Here is a 16,696-nt window from a genome sequence, read left to right as displayed (position 1 = left end):
TATATTCTCTCCTTATAACTAACAGTAAAGAATGCCAAACTTCTGAGATAGCTCACAGTCTCTTAGAAAAGTTTCTGATTAATATTTTATAGGCTTTCAAATACTGGAAATCTTAGTGTTTCCATCTGTTCCTTGAGATGAAATTTTTATATGGATAGAAAGGAATTATCTTTGTGGTGTTCTCTTGCCAAATCTGAATTAAATTTTTCTGGGAAAAGTGTGATTCACCATTGATTTCCTAGAGATATAATAGCTTTATTTCAAGATTGGTATTAAACAGAAAGAGAAATGAAATTTACACAACACTGTGTATGCTTTATAGTACAGATATTATTGCACATGTTAGACTTGATTTTGGATGTCATTTTTCAATTTCAAGAAGGCCTCAATTGTATCATGTTCTCTTTGTACAGGGATTATTGTTTCCTTTAATATCTAAATGAAGTAACTCAAGCTTAATACCTTTTAGTTGTAGCCACTACTGACTTGACTTTTAAATTCATGATTAGAGGGCCAGGAAAGAGGAGTTGAACAAGGGGGAAAGTAGGTAGATGGGGTTGTTTTGTTGGTCTCTCTTACTAAAAACTTCTTGTCCCATAATTTCTTGTCACACAGTATTGCCTTCTCCAGTTCAAAGGTACCAAAAATTTCAAAGGCTGAAAATTATATCACTTATTTAAGGTTTCAGATATTGTGTAGGAACTTCCTGAGTACAACTGTACCGTGACACAGGGAACAAAGAAGTAGATCAAAAATTACATCAAAAATGAAGGGACTTGGATAAAAGTACCAAAATACAGTTAAATGTAGGAAAATGATTTCCAGAGGGCTACAGCATGCAGAGTAATTCATACCAATGCATGACGCATTTTACAAGGGGCTAGAAAAGAGTTGAGGGGCTACAGATAGAGTGAATAATTTTTACAGAGATAGAAGGCTAATTAATTGCCCTGATTTGATTTGATTATTATTCATTTTGTTCATTTATTGAGTTGTGATGATGTACCATATAAATATCCATGATTTTTATGTATCAATCAAAATACATTTTAAGAAGATGAAAAAAAACATCAAAAAACAAAGATGGTCCTCAAGAGTATTTTAAATAACAGAAGCCAGACTCAAAAGATAAAGCATATTTATAGGCTAACCAAAAGAAATCTATAAAAATCCAGATTCCTAATGTTCCCTGAGTGTTCAGGTATGTGATTGTTGTTTATCAGTTGGCAGTAGGGCCCCACAGCTCTTCATTTTGATCAATTGTTTCAGGCTGGCCTGGAACTCACAAGGAGCTCAGCCTGAACTATAATGTGAAAGTTTGTCTCAAAGGAAAGACATAGACAAACTAAGAGCAATATTTTAGCATGTTTCCCCTTTGCATTTTGAGTCAAGTCATTGCTTTGAGCAGACTCTAAACAAAGTCTTACAGAAGCGTTTCCCTTCAATTTCTTTTCTTTCTCTCAAATAAAAGAACCATCTGTGTCAGACAGGATTAGCTGTTCCTCAGCAACTGGCTAAAAAGCTCATGGATGCTGCACAGTGGTGTTGACATCCCAGCCGTTTTGTCCCAGTTTTAAATGTTTGACAAGCACTGTGTGGCCTGCTCCTTGCATCCCTCCCCCACTTGCAGCTCTGGTGAGAAGGAAAAGGCTATGTTGCAAAATTCCTTTGCAAATTTTCCATCTTTCTTTGGCCACCATTGTCTATAGGGCATATTATCTACTCGTGCTCAGTTTCTTGTCTAGATTTTGATTAGGCAAATATTTTATATTGAAAGTGAGTCCAAACTTAGAGGAAATAGAGTGTTAATTCACACGGATAAAATTGTTTTAAAGACTACACAACTGTTTTGATATGTATAATCTTGTGATCTCAAGCTTTGAATATAAATAAATTTATACCATTATCATCTGATACTGCCGCCATTACTTAGCTGCTTCATGAGTCTGCATGGAATATAGTTGTTCACAGTGTCTTTCATCTGTGCATAGTTACTGAGCAGAATGCCTGAGTAGCCATGCTCCAGAATCTCTTTAGGATGTTCTTTGCAAAGAACCCTTGACAATGATGCCCTCCTTTAGAACAGAAATCAGGTTTATTTCCTGACTGAGGTAACAGCAACATGATTCTCAAGGTAAAAGGTTTAGAGGTTTTTCAGGGACCTCGCATAAGGGTTGAAATTCCTAAGCAAAGGAGTACTCACCTTGGATCTCTTGCTGCATCTCATCTCTCTATGTGACTGTGCTTTCCCTTGTGGGATGAGGAACAGGGCATCAGATGTAACTGGGAAGCTGATGGTGACTGTTATGTTATGAATCATGCAACCCTTAGATTTTGGTGTAGGAATCTCTATCTTTGATAAGCACACAGGAAACTGTGGAAATTAACTTCCAACAGTATAAAATCTCACAGTCTTGTTTACTTTTGATAGAATCATATTTGCAAATCATTCCAGTTTATATCTGCTAGCCTTTTTGTAAGCTGCTCTTACCTACCTGCAAGTGCTTAGTGAAGAGGCCATCTACCTGTGTTGTAAGTATCTGCATCACTGCCCAATAGATCTTTCCAGAAACTTTCCACATCATTCATGGAATACTTCAACAGAACTGGCAAGAGCCATCAGCCCCACTGGAGCTTGTGTTCTTTTTCCTTTAGTGACATTTTGTCCCTGATTTCTTAACTTCTCCAAGTAACTAATAATGCTATCCCCTCATTGATTCTCTCTACGGTGCTTTGCTGCACAGTTTGGGCTCTTCTGTCTATGTTTCTTGCTATAATTCCTAGAACCCAGAATATTTCAGCTTGGAAGACATTGGTATACAAAAGTATGCTGGACTCCTAATTTCAGTGTGATGGTATCGGGAGGTAGAGCCTTTAAAGGCATAGTTATGGCTATGTGGAAGGACACATGTGGGAATTAATCCAACAGAATCAATCCATTTCTTCCCAAAAAGAGGCTAAAACTAAACATCCTCACAGTGGGTTTGCATCAAGGAATCCATATGAGGACAGAAGACAAACTTCATCTTCAAGCCAAAGATCCAAAGTCTCACACAATTCAGCCTGAGTTTTTAGCAGTCAAAATTGTGAAAACATCTTTTCTTTAAAGCCATTCTGGAAATTTTGCAGTGGAAACTCTAGCTAAATAGTACAGAAATTCTTGGTCTGTACTTCCACCACCCACCAATTCCACTATCCAGTCAGAGTCGGGCACCTTGACTGATTCTAACATTCTTCAAGTGATTTTGGCGATGAGTATTGTGTGATGTGTCAAAGGCGGGGTTACTGTGAGACTACAATTTCCCTGTGTGCAGCATATGGTATTTATTGATTTTATTTCTCCTTTAATAAAGTTTTTATTTATTCCTTTAAGATTAACATATTCGAGTTTCACAATGGGGTATCAGGGAAAAGATTTCACAAGTTCCTTGCAGAAGACTATTGTTACAAAACCACCACTGTGAACATTGACTTTGACCTTTTAGGTCACAAGTTTTCCCACACAGGCAGTAACTAAATATTTGGAAATGAAAAATTCATGTTTTTCTATTAATAATTATAATAAAAAAATAATCAGGAAATATAAGGCCATCATTCTATTGTCTTTTGTTCAAAAATTCAAATTTTATAAATTGTATGTAGTCTCACATCCCAATTTTAAAATATAATAAAGCACTAAAAATATTAATTTTGTTCTAGATTTTATGTTTATACATTTTTTCATATTTTATACCCAGAAATATATTTTATACAATTATGTGTTATATTTTTCTATAAAATTAAATTCATGAGTGCTAGTAAGATGATCAGCTGTGAAATCATCCCTCTGGGCTCCTTCAACAGAAATCTACGACAGTGTGCAAAGTGACAGTCTGTCACTTAGTCAGTGGGCTTGGACAACCATTTCCCGAAGACTTTTTCTCGGTTCTCAATGCTAACACAATATATGTTATGTTGCCATGCATTCAAGAAATGAAAGACTCCCTTAAATGTTTTATTTCTAGCATTCAGTCTTAACATGAGAAAAAGTAAAAATAGTATGGTAAGTATCAGTACCCTGCACTAAACCTTGCTTCAACAATAATTAAGACATTTAACCTTACCATATAAAAGACTTTTCACATATGAGAAAAGTTTTTATTTGGCTACAAAGAAGAGAACCTATGCAATCTATGATGGGAATCCTCATGCCATTGGTCACTGTCTGGAACCTTTTATCTCTGCCTTCCTTTATTAGAAGAAAGCAGTGGTTGAGGGAAACCTCAGTAGTAGGTCCTTGTTTAGTATGCATGAAGCTGTAGCTTGCATCCCCAGCTCTAGAGGAAAAGAAAGACAGAAAGGAAAAAGAGGGAGAAGGGGCCTGAAGGAGTAGGGAGAGAGGATGAGGGCAAGGCAAGGCCAGATCTTCTGAAGGCATTATTTATCAGAGTGAAGCACTGATGGCCTATTTGCTCTCACATCTACCCCTTATTTCAGCCTCCACTATGCTGCATCTCAGATGGATGCTGCATCTCAGATCGATGCTGCTGAGTTCCTCAGCTCGAAGTCCCTTTCTCTTTCCACCTCCCTCTAAGCTGTTCTCTTACCTCTTATATTCCACCAGAAATGGCCACTGGAAATTCCTTACAGGAATGACTTTCTACTACAAATTCTTAAATTGGTTGTAATTTTCTCTTTTGAAACCTAGAATATCCATTTTGCATTCTGTTTATTTATATATTTATTTGGTATCTGTCTGACTCTTGACAAACTTTAATGCATTTTTTTTTGGAAAAGAAATGTAAAATACAAGACATAAAGACTCACAAGATTATTGCTTAAAGCTAGCAGGGATGAGGGGAGCACACTGGACTAAATGACTGAATTAAATAGCAAGAATAAAGTCTAAATAATGAAAACTAGACTCAGCAGGTGTATAACCTATCATAATAATCCTAAACTTTCTAGTAATGTGTGAACAAAGAACAACAAAGAGGAAGGAAGACAGTTGGAAGAGAGAGAAGGAACCCAGTAGTACTGAAGTACTAAAATCCACTGTTATTCACATAAGCTTTAGGTGCACATAAAGTTTTACATTTTGAAGGTTTATTTTTATTTTCAAAGCATAGAACACTGAATCATTTATGTGACTTCTAGTGCTGCTTGCCTTACTCAGACCCAACCAATCCTAGGATTCCTAGAATTCCTTGAGTTCACAGAGTCCCAAGGAGGCATAGCATTGATCAAGACCCTTCCAGGGTGCCAGAGACTTTACAGCCCTTCCTCGCAATATTTTGCTGAGGTTGCAACAGTTACAGTGAAACTTACATTTCTTATTATTGCTTGTCCATTATCTGAAAATTATTTATCCTTGCAAAGAAAGAATTCATTATATGAATTGTCAGAATTAGCCCTTTCCTTAAATAAGAGTGAGGTACAACTCCACCACACCAGGTACCCTTTCTACTTGTGGACAGTCATTTTTGTTGAGAGAGCAAAGATCCTTTTCTAACACAGGTTTTGACAAAGGAAACTCTAGTTCTTAAATGTTCAAAATCACATTTGGATATTGTATGCACAACTTGTACTGTAGCTTCTAAATGATGCATAATGTTACACAGTGTCCCAAATTCTGTATCTTTTATTCATTATTTTCAACGTGTTAGCTATGTTCACTGTGCAAGGAATTCTCCAGGCTATCACCTAGAATTTGCTACTCGGGGCCATTAAATGAAGTCATACCTAGGTTCATTTAGTGAAGATAGATTTCTTTCCAGTGCAATTCCTGTAAATTATGGTCCATATAATCATAATTCATAAGGGTTTATATACGTTTTCACTTCTCTAAATCTTTGCCAACTGTCTTATTATAGTTTCTAATTCACTCTTTTTTCCCCGTGTAGCAGCATCTCATTCTGTAACCCAGGCTGCCCTAGAACTTACAGCCTCTTGCCTCACCTACCCAGGTGTAATTGAAACATCTTGCTGCTGTGAAAAACAGCTGAGGGCAACAATTTGAATAGGGAAACTACTTATTTTGGATCATGGTTTCCCAGTATTTAATCTGTGGTAGTCAATTACTGCCCTTTTGGGGGGGTTGGGGGGCCTGGTAAGACAAAAGGAGGACCACGGTGAAACAAAGCTAATGATTTCCTGTCATCTAAGGAAGGAAAAGGCTAGAAACAAATACACATCGATCCATGTCTACAGAGACCACTCCACCCACCATCTCAATAATACCATCAAATTATGAATTCCAAAGGTTCCCATGATCCAGGAGCTTCTGCTCATTTACTACACCAGCTGAGGTTCAAAGTGTCAGTACATGAGCCGATGGAGAATACTATATACCCAAACTCTGGTATCTGTGACGTTTGAGGGGCCTTTCATTCCAAATTACTTTCTCTCTGATTGGTGATAAAGTTGAATGTTTTATTTAAAAATCAAATTAGGCCAATTGCTCAGGTTTTGACTAAATATATGATGAAGTTTTCTTTCTTCATTGGTGAGTACCATTAATCTTGTGTATAAGATACATCAAAACCATAATGAGTTTTACCTACCTCTGCTAGAATTAACACTAGTTGACATAATTCTTAGAATCTATCTTGAGTCAACTTTTGACTGCTATATAATGCCATCCCAAGATTAGTTGGTTTTTTCTATTTTTATATGCTGAATGAATTTTCTGACAGTATAAAAGAGGCCTTTCTTTATACTTGCTTATACCAAATTAGTTGAGCATTATGTTACAATTCAGATATGAGTGCTTTTATTAATATTTTTGTTCAATCACTCAGTTGGCCTATATGTCCATTTCTATACTTTTGTGAACACTATAGTATTGCAATGCAGCCTTTTTCAGGACACCACTTGCATATTTTCCAGAAGTCACGTTTATAATACAGAGTCATTTATATCAATTTAGAATATTTATTGTTGCTCAAAAATTTCAGGTGAAAATTATGTTCAAGGTGCATTAAACAGGTATATTAGTTTGGAAACTTTTAACAACATTTTAATAGTCACCTATTTCATCTCTTACTGTTATCTAACAGAGATCAATATTTTTTTCTCTTAAATGCTGTAAACATTCTTTTTAAGACTCATGCTTGAACACTTTTTCAAATGTACGTTTTTTTCTGTATATTACTCTTCAATTAATCCTCTTGGACAAGAGCTTTATTGATATTTTGGGCTAACTTGCTAAGCTACAGTCTCACAGAACTGCCTTGTTCTTTGTGAAAATTACTTGTTCTCTTTATATAAAATTAGATTTTATTGTAATGATGATGATGGTGTAGTCATCAAATGAACATAATTTCTTCTTTTTCACTCATTTCCTATTTTATTTTTTCCATTTCCCAGTAACATTCATTATTACTGTGGAAAAATTATTGAACAATGAGGATATTTCCTTGCATTTTAAAAGAAATGTTTTAAAATACTTTAGAATGAATATAATCCTTGGTAGTTTTTTAAGTATATAAAATTCATCATTTTAACTACTCTCTGGGAAAGAGATATAGCTTTGTGGTAGAGTGATTGCCTACCTGATTGATCCCTTTACAGTGCAAGAAGCAAAAAATTAAGTCTACACATGTAGTTAATTTTTGGAACTGTTGAAATGTTTTATTTTCATCTGTAATCTTTCACTGTGATAAACATCATTAGACATTGTTTGGGGTAGGAAGGTTTGAAGTGGTTCACTTGTAACATCTCTAAAAATGTTTGATTATGAGATTTTTTGAGAAGGAATGAAGATTTGTCAGTAGTTTAATTTCTGTGACATGTAAGAATGCAGTACAGGTTCTGACTATTACAAATAATGCTCCTATGAACATAGTTGAACAAATGCTTTTGTAATATGATAGGGCATCTCTTTGGTATATTCTCAAGAGTGGAATTGCTGGGTCCTGGGGTAGGTTGATCCCGAATTTCCTGAGAAACCGCCACACTACTTTCCAAAGTGCTTGCACAAGTTTGCATTCCCACCAGCAATGGATGAGTGTACCCCTTACTCCACAACCTCTCCAGCAAAGGCTATCATTGGTGGTTTTGATTTTAGCCAATCTGACAGGTGTAAGATGGTATCTCAAAGTTGTTTTGATTTGCATTTCCCTGATAGCTAAGGAGGTTGGGCATGACCTTAAGTGTCTTTTGGCCATTTGAACTTCTGTTGAGAATTCTCTGTTCAGTTCAGCACCTCATTTTTTTAATTGGGTTAATTAGCATTTTAAAGTCTAGTCTCTTGAGTTCCTTATATATTTTGGAGATCAGACCTTTGTCTGTTGTGGGGTTGGTGAAGATCTTTTCCCAGATGCCCTTCAGTGGAAGAATGGATGAAGAAACTGTGGAATATATACATATTAGAGTACTACTCAGCGGTAAAAAACAATGACATCTTGAATTTTGCATGCAAATGGATGGAAATAGAAAACACTATTCTGAGTGAGGTAATCCAGACCCAAAAAGATGAACATGGGATGTACTCATTCATAATTGGTTTCTAGCCATAAATAAATGACAATGAGCCTATAATTCGTGATCCTAGAGAAGATAAATAAGAAGGTGAACCCAAAGCAAAACAGATAGTTATCCTCCTGGATATTTGAAGTAGTCAAGATTGCTGGGCAAAAATTAGGAACTTGGGGGCGGGGTGGGATGGGAGTAAGGGGAGATGGGGAGAGAAAAGTGTGAAGGGGAGGATGGGGAGAGCTTGGGTGAATGGGATGGTTGGCATACAGGAAGGGTGGATATGGGAGCAGGGAAGTATATATCTTAATTAAGGGAGCCATTTTAGGGTTGGCAAGAGACTTGACTCTAGACGGGTTCCCAGGTATCCAGGGAGATGCCCCCAGCTAGTTCCTTGGGCAGCTGAGGAGAGGGAGCCGGAAAAGGCCAGATCTTATAGTCATACTGATGAATATCTTGCATATCACCATAGAACCTTCATCTGGCAATGGATGGAGATAGAGACAAAGCCACACATTGGTGCACCGGACTGAGATCCCAAGGTCCAAATGAGGAGCAGAAGGAGGGAGAACATGAGCAAGGAAGTCAGGACTGCGAGGGGTGCTCCGACCCACCGAGATGGTGGGGCTGATCTAATAGGAGCTCACCAAGGCCAGCTGGACTGGGACTGAAAAAGCACGGGATAAAACTGGACTCCCTCAACATGGCAGACAATGAGGGCTGCTGAGAAGCCAAGGACAATGGCTCTGGATTTTGATCCTACTGCACATACTGGCTCTTTGGATGCTCACCTTTCTAGACCTGGATGGAGGGGCGAGGATCTTGAACTTCCCACAGGGCAGGGAACCCTTACTGCTCTTGGGACAGGAGAGGGAGGAGGAGTGGAGGGGGGAGGAGGAGGTAAATGGGAGGCGGGGAGGAAGCGGAAATTTTTAATAAAAAATAAAAAAAGAATCATAATGTAAAAAACAAAAAAAGAATGCAGTACAGTTCTTCATTGTCTCTTTTACGCTTATCATTTTTTAAAGAAATTCATCCATTTAATTTTAATACTTATTTCTATAATATTCACAGTATGTTTTAATTTTTAATAGTTGTTTTTGCTTATTTTGTCTTGTTTTTGATTTTTTGAGACAGAGGCTCACTGTATACTCATGGTGGCTACAACCATAGCTGTCTTGGAACTCTATTGTGTAGGGAATGCTGACTTCAAACTCATAACACTCATATAGCACAACTATGTCCCTCAAATGCTGGAATTGAAGTATGTGAATCCAAATTTTAATATTTTGATATCCTTTATATCTTTTTCATATATATTTGATGTCCTCTCAGGTTTTTCTGTTTGTTTGGTAAGTTTGGTTGTTTTTGTTATGATTGGTTTTGTTTCAAATCTCTAGGAGGAAATCTGGATGTTGTGATGCTTAGTTGAAGTTCCAGGATTCACCCAAGAAGCTGAAGCAAGGGTGTTGGGAGTTCAAGAACAGGCTAGGATACATAGGAGATTTTTTCTCAGAAATCAAACAGACCACCTATACTGCCACCTACACTACTACAGGAAAACCCAAGAAAGCACCAAAGTCGATAAATAAAGTCAGTGTTTAAATCCAGAGCTTGGATTATTCCTACATTCTAAAACAAAAGGGGGAAGACAATGCAATTTATCAAACTTGAATTATTATAAAATAATAAATAGGTAACACTAGAAATTAAACTTGTGATTTCCAAAAATAGCAATTATATTAAAGGTTTCCAGTGAGGCACAAAGCTAGACATGGTGACTCATGCCTGAAATCATAGCACACAGAAGTCAAAGGCAGGTGGATCTCTCTGAGTTTGATGACAGCCTGTTCTACATAGACAAGTCGGGGCTACATAGGGAGACCTATCTCAACAAAACAGAAACAAAGCAGGAAACTCAAGTGAAGCATATAAGCAGCCACTTCCAGGTACTGTGAAACAATAAAAAATGGGAAATAGAGTGGACCCTACTTAATAAGTATAAACATCCACTTCAAACAGATATACCTAATAAACCACAATCAAAAGTCCTCGTAGATAGTTTTGTTAAAAATAAATCTCTGGTAAAATGCACAACAAGGTTACCATCTCAATGCTGATGCTAGTAATTACATTCTGGGTTCTTACTCATTGAATGGGATCATTTATTTATCACAGTTTCCCCTGTGGTTAACAGAAAATGACTTTGTGCAGATGAGGGTGCTTGATTACTGCTTTTGAGACTTGTAAAATCATCAGCATGAATGGAATAATGCACATCATATGTGATGGATAACATTTCTGAAATAAATTGCCTCATGCAGCTGCCCTATCCTGGGAAACAAAGGACACCCTAATGACATTGCCAGTAAAATAATGACAATCCCAAACAACAGCAAAGTATGTAATTCTCAGGAGTGGCCAGAAGTGTTCTTTCATTGGTGGTTAGGCTTCAGTACCTTATTTGAAATAGCTAACATACACATGTAATTTGAGTGTAAAATTGTACTATAATGTAGAACTGTAAATATGAAAACTGGGATATTATTTCATCTGAAAATGAGACAGAAAGGGATGAGGGAGAGGGATGGGGGGGGGGGGAGAAGGATGGGGACAGGAACAGGGAGAACCATCGAGAGCAGTGGTACTCAACCTTCCTAATGCTGAGACTCTTAAACACAGTTTCTCATGTTATGGGACCCCCACGACAAAATTATTTTCTTGCTACTTCATAATTGCAATTTTGCTACTGTTATTAACTGTAATTTACATATCTCTGTTTTCCAATGGTCTTAGGTGAGCCCTGTGATAGGGTCATATCACTTTAGCTGTCTCGTTCCATATGTTTAGATCTAGAGCTTCCCATCTATTTAGCTTAATCACTATGCAAATGAAAGTTACAAATTCATATTACGTAGTAGTTAAAGTTTATGATGGTCTTAGAGAAAGTTTAAATTGGGGTGAAAACTTCAAAATAAACCATATTTGAAATCTATAAATGATCAAAGGATCCAAATATCAATTACAACTTAAGAGTTTTACTAACAATTAGAACCAGAATGTCTAAGTTCTAGAGAGGTAAGTATTCACCTTTGCTAAGGGGTAGGAAGAACACTTCAGCAGAATTCTTTAACACTAAGGAGTCTGCTGCTTCAGAAGAGAAGAATTGTACTCTTGTGTCTAGCTGTGCCCAGTGTATTTTTACCACATACTGCACTTAATTAATAAGCTAGACAGGGTGTAATATTTAAATACACTTATATGACTAAGAAAATTTTAACGTATTTATTCATACAGTATATTTTGATAGTAATATTTTACCTCCTCTAATTCTTCCCACACCTCTACTTACCTGACCTCATGTTTGTTCATTCTTTCTTTTTCTCAGGACAATAAAAAGGAAATAAAAGCAAACAAAAAACAGCATGAAAACCTATAAGACAAAAAAATTACCCAAACCAAACAAAGGGCACACCAAAATCACAAGTCTCTTTTGTGTTGACCAGCTAATCCTGGCTATTCACTTGAGTGTGGTTGATACACTGAGTTATCTTCCACTGGAAAAAAATTGATTTTCCCCTTCTTCAGTAGGTATCAATTGCAATTAGCTTCTCAGTTAAAGGGGATACTTGGTGTCCACTTCAAATTTTCTGTGTTGGGATTTTATCTGATTTGAATTTGTGCAGGTCTAGTATGCTGTCCCAGTCTGTAACATTTGTGTTCATTTGTGTATCATCCCTGTAATGTGTAGAAGATGCTGCATCCTGGGAGTTGTCTTTCACCTCTTAGAAACTTTTCATATCTACATCTGCATAGATGCTTTGGCCCTGAGAGGAGGAAATTAATGAGGCATTTCATTTAGGGCCCAAGGCTTCAAAGTATCTCACTCTCTGCCCATTGCACAATTGTGGTGCTCTATGTTAATTAGTATGTACTAAGTGAAGGTTCTGATGAAAGTTCAGTAATAATCCAATATGTGGTATAGCAATGCGTCTTTAGGAATGATTTTATTGTTATGTTATTTTAGGAGAATAATAGTAATAAGTTTTCCACTAGACCAATGACCTTTCTATTCTCAGATTCCTGGCAACTTTAGAGGTATCACATCTTGGTAGCATCTCATGGACTAGGGTTTCAGTCCAAGGAAAAAGTGGGTTGGTTACTTCCATAACACTGGTGCCACTATTGAATATTTTATAGGCAGGTCACTATTGTAGGTCACAAGGTTTATACTGCGTGAGTCTGAAGATTGCTTTTCTTCTACAGTATCATGAAGAGTAGTAGTCAGTAGGGATTAAGCTTCTAGTTGAGCATCAGCTAAATTTCTCAATGTAGGATGAAACAGATATCTTACTATCCTTATGAATATATCATTATCATCTTTATGTGGAGGGTAACCAGTAGCCTTGGAATTAACCTTTGATGTTTTGGGGATGTATGGCACCCCTTTGGTGGCCAAAAATTCTTATCCAAATTATACAACAATTCTTTTGTAACTGCATCAAGAGAAAGTAATCCAGTAAAATTTAAAAAAAAAAAAAACAGTTAAAATACACTGAAGAGATAGTATAAATGCATTCTAGTAAGCTTAATAGGCATCAAGAGAATGAAAATTAAGCCACAATCACATCTTCTGCTTAGTCACTAAAAAGATTAACATGCAAAAGACAGGTTCTTTCAGTATTGGCAACTCTATATCTTGTAAACACTTTTCATGGAAAATGAAACAAAATCAGCCTAGTTTATCATATCCAAACATATATCTACCTGATAATATAACAATTCAGCTAGGAATTTCTTTTATCAAAAATAAAGTTATGTTTTTCAAAAAGACTATGTATTCTAGCCAAAAGTTTGAGATAACTTTCATTTCCATTAATAAACACAGAAGAGTCCAGAACTACAGTAAGGCAATGAAAACATGTGTAAGAATACATAGAAGAGTGTGTACATCTTCATATTCATATGATATACAGGCACCTATTTTTATTACACCAGAATGACAGGATGCACATCAAAACCCTTTTTTATTTTTATTTTATTTATTTTTTTTTTTTTTGGTTTTTCGAGACAGGGTTTCTCTGTGGCTTTGGAGCCTGTCCTGGAACTAGCTCTTGTAGACCAGGCTGGTCTCGAACTCACAGAGATCCACCTGCCTCTGCCTCCCGAGTGCTGGGATTAAAGGCGTGCGCCACCACCGCCCGGCTCCCTTTTTTATTTTACTTATTGATGTGGGCATCATCATTTAGTATTCTCTATCCTCAGCTTAATAATTATAATGATACTGATAGTCAGCGTAAAGATAAGGTATTGCTGGGTCCTTGGCCTCTTAGTTAAGTAGTTGTAATGAAAGAGTGCATAGACTTTCAAAGGTAGCAAGGAAAGTTTATTTAAGGCAAAGAATGGAAAAGATTAGAATACACAGCAGGGAGCAGCAGACTACAGAAGAGAAGATATTTAAAAGCCCCCGAATATTGTGTGGGACTTTCTTCCATGGGTGTCAAGGGAAGTAGGAGTTTGATTATCAAGGAGCACAGTAAAGGTACAGCTCTGTTTTGACTGAGAAATTAGGTCATATAATTTTTCAACTTTTTGTGTCCCTTCCCAAAATGCACCTGATTTTAATCACTGCATGTACAATTTTACAAACAGATAAAATATAGGAGACTCTCTAAAAATTTATTTGATGACAAAATTTTGACTTGCTGTGCATTCATTTTAAACTAGATTATCCTACACTGGTAATTCTGCACTACCTATTGGTATGTTAAAGGTGCATTTGACTAGAAACTATCTATGTTTGACTGCTGTTAGGGAAGAAACACCCTACTGTGCAAAGAGAGGAGCAGGTGAGGGTCTGTAGTTTTTGGATGCATTATTCAGCAAAAAGTATGCGTCAATATAGCAAGTATGTGGGGATGAAGGACCTGAGCAACCAATTACATTTTTAGCAGAGGTGAAGTGTGTAACCCAATTCAAGTAGCAGCTCAGGTTACTAAGTGGCTCCCCATGTTGGCCTGTCTCAGTAACTGGATATTGATAGGAAAAGAACCTATGCTTTATTCTATATTTGTCTTTTTCTTTTGCAATTAATGCCATAAGTTTTAGCAAATATAGTCTACAAATGGAAATAATGTGATTAAGAAAGATATGCTAGGGTTTATGACTGACCATAGTCTAAGAAGGTCACCACTTCTGTTTGTGCTAGACGCAGTTGGAGGAGTTCACTTGTTTGTTTCCCGGCTGCTTGGCTAGCTTAGACCTGAAATAATCACACAGAAACTGTATTAAATCGCTGTTTGGCCCATTAGTTCTAGCTTCTTATTGGCTAACTCTTAAATATTAATTTAAGCCATTTCAATTAATCTGTATATCACCACGTGGCTGTGGCTTACAGGCTAAAATTTCAGCCTCTGGCTCCAGTGGTTCCATGGCTTCTCTCTGACTCCACCCTTCTTTCTTCCAGCATACAGCCTCTCTTTCCCTACCTAGTCTGTTCTTCCCTGCCATAGGGGTTGTGAAAAAAAATTCTTCAAGATGTCATCACCTATATATTCTTTGACACAAATGTTTCCTTTCTACTTTTTTCAAATCACTGAATATGCAACATTGAGTATTTTTTCAGAATTCTGTAACCCTGGGAGTCATAAATTCTGAATGTAAACGGTATAGTGGGGCTGGATGATGGGCAGACTAAATTCTTTTATTAGACATCACCTACAAAGCTCGTGTTCAAAGATGCAATTACAAGGGATTTTCAAGGGGGAATGAATGAATCCAAATGTAAGTTCCTGTGTAATTAATATCTTTTAAGTGGGTCATATACAAAAAGTCCACCCTAAATAGCTAGGAATAGAAGTAGAGAAATGGTCGATCTATTGACCTGAATTCTGCAGGAGGAACCTTTTGGAGGGCCAAAAGACAAATGAAGTGAAAAAGGTAACATAAAGTCAAAGCACTTATTGATTTTGCAAGTGGAAACTTCAATTGGGTAACCAGATGTGAGAGTTCAGAGTACAAAAGAAGCAAGAGCTTGAACAGTGAAATGATAGGAAAACCAAATAGAAGTGAGAAAGGTTGCTGGCCTAGGGTGTGTGATCAGTGCATGTCCTCTCTAAACAACAGAATACTTAACTCAGAATGTAGGTACTAGATGTTTCTGGTATGGAAGAGGTAATTACTTTGTGTGTTCCTTATTTTTATCATGGTAAGGAAGTCTTGTCTTCTTCCCCCAATTTGGATTGGTGTATATAAAGCATATGGAAAATAAACGCGGGCAAATTAAATATTCACTGGGTTGCCCTCCTGACAATGTTCTGTGTCTCTGTCCTTTTCTTTTGTATCTTTGGTTTTTTTTTTTTTTCTGCCTAACATGACTCATCCACACACCCCTACACTGCAACGTTCGAACCTGTCTAGGCTGGACTGAGACAGATATCACTTCGGGGTGAGACTATGACAGATGGCTTCTCAACTTGCGGCTTCTGACAGATGGAGCCGGACATGTAGCCAGTGGTACTGGTGGAGAACGTGGTGGATGCCACATAGGAATATCACACCACAGGTGTAGAGGTGAGAAACGAGCACGGAAATAAATAACAAATGTGGGAGGGCAGGGAATATTGGGACTAAAATTGTATATATTGTAGATATGGGACAAGGAAAGAGTAGACAGCTGTCTGTACATTTACTTGGGTATATTTTGAAAATCGGAAGAACTGGGGCAGAACAGAAACAAATGCAGAGACTTTCAGTTTGTAGATAGTGGAAATATTCTACCCCCTACCTCACACTGACAGTAAAACCATTGCCATTTTCAGACTACTCCAGGATTTAAGGAAGTGAAGGTGCCCCCCCCCCCCCCGCTCACACTCCCAGTCAGGCTGACCTGTGGACACTGTGGTCTCAGGGCCCCAGCTGCTTCTGAAGGAGCCAGTGAATGGAACACAGAGAACACACCGCTGCTCTACTCTAGCCAGGCAAAAAGCAGTGTGGGCCCATCTGTCTGCTCTGGAGCTCGAGGAAGGAAAAGTGGGGGTAGTGAAAATGACATAGCTCCACCCACCTAAACTCCCTGCCAGCCAAGTCTGTGGACGCCATGGTCTCAGAGTCTCCATAATGGTGGCCACTTGTGCGCCATCCCAGTTCTGCAATGGTACCTCCAAGTTGTGGAGAGCAGGGCCTGTTGTCCTCTGCCCAGGCTCAAGAGGCATAGGTGAATCTGAGCCTCATGGTCTCCAGT

Source organism: Arvicola amphibius, chromosome 7 (assembly GCF_903992535.2).
Source record: "Arvicola amphibius chromosome 7, mArvAmp1.2, whole genome shotgun sequence".
Classification (NCBI taxonomy): Eukaryota; Metazoa; Chordata; class Mammalia; order Rodentia; family Cricetidae; genus Arvicola; species Arvicola amphibius.
The sequence above is the reverse complement of the archived record's forward strand: the minus strand, read 5'-3'. Positions refer to the sequence as shown.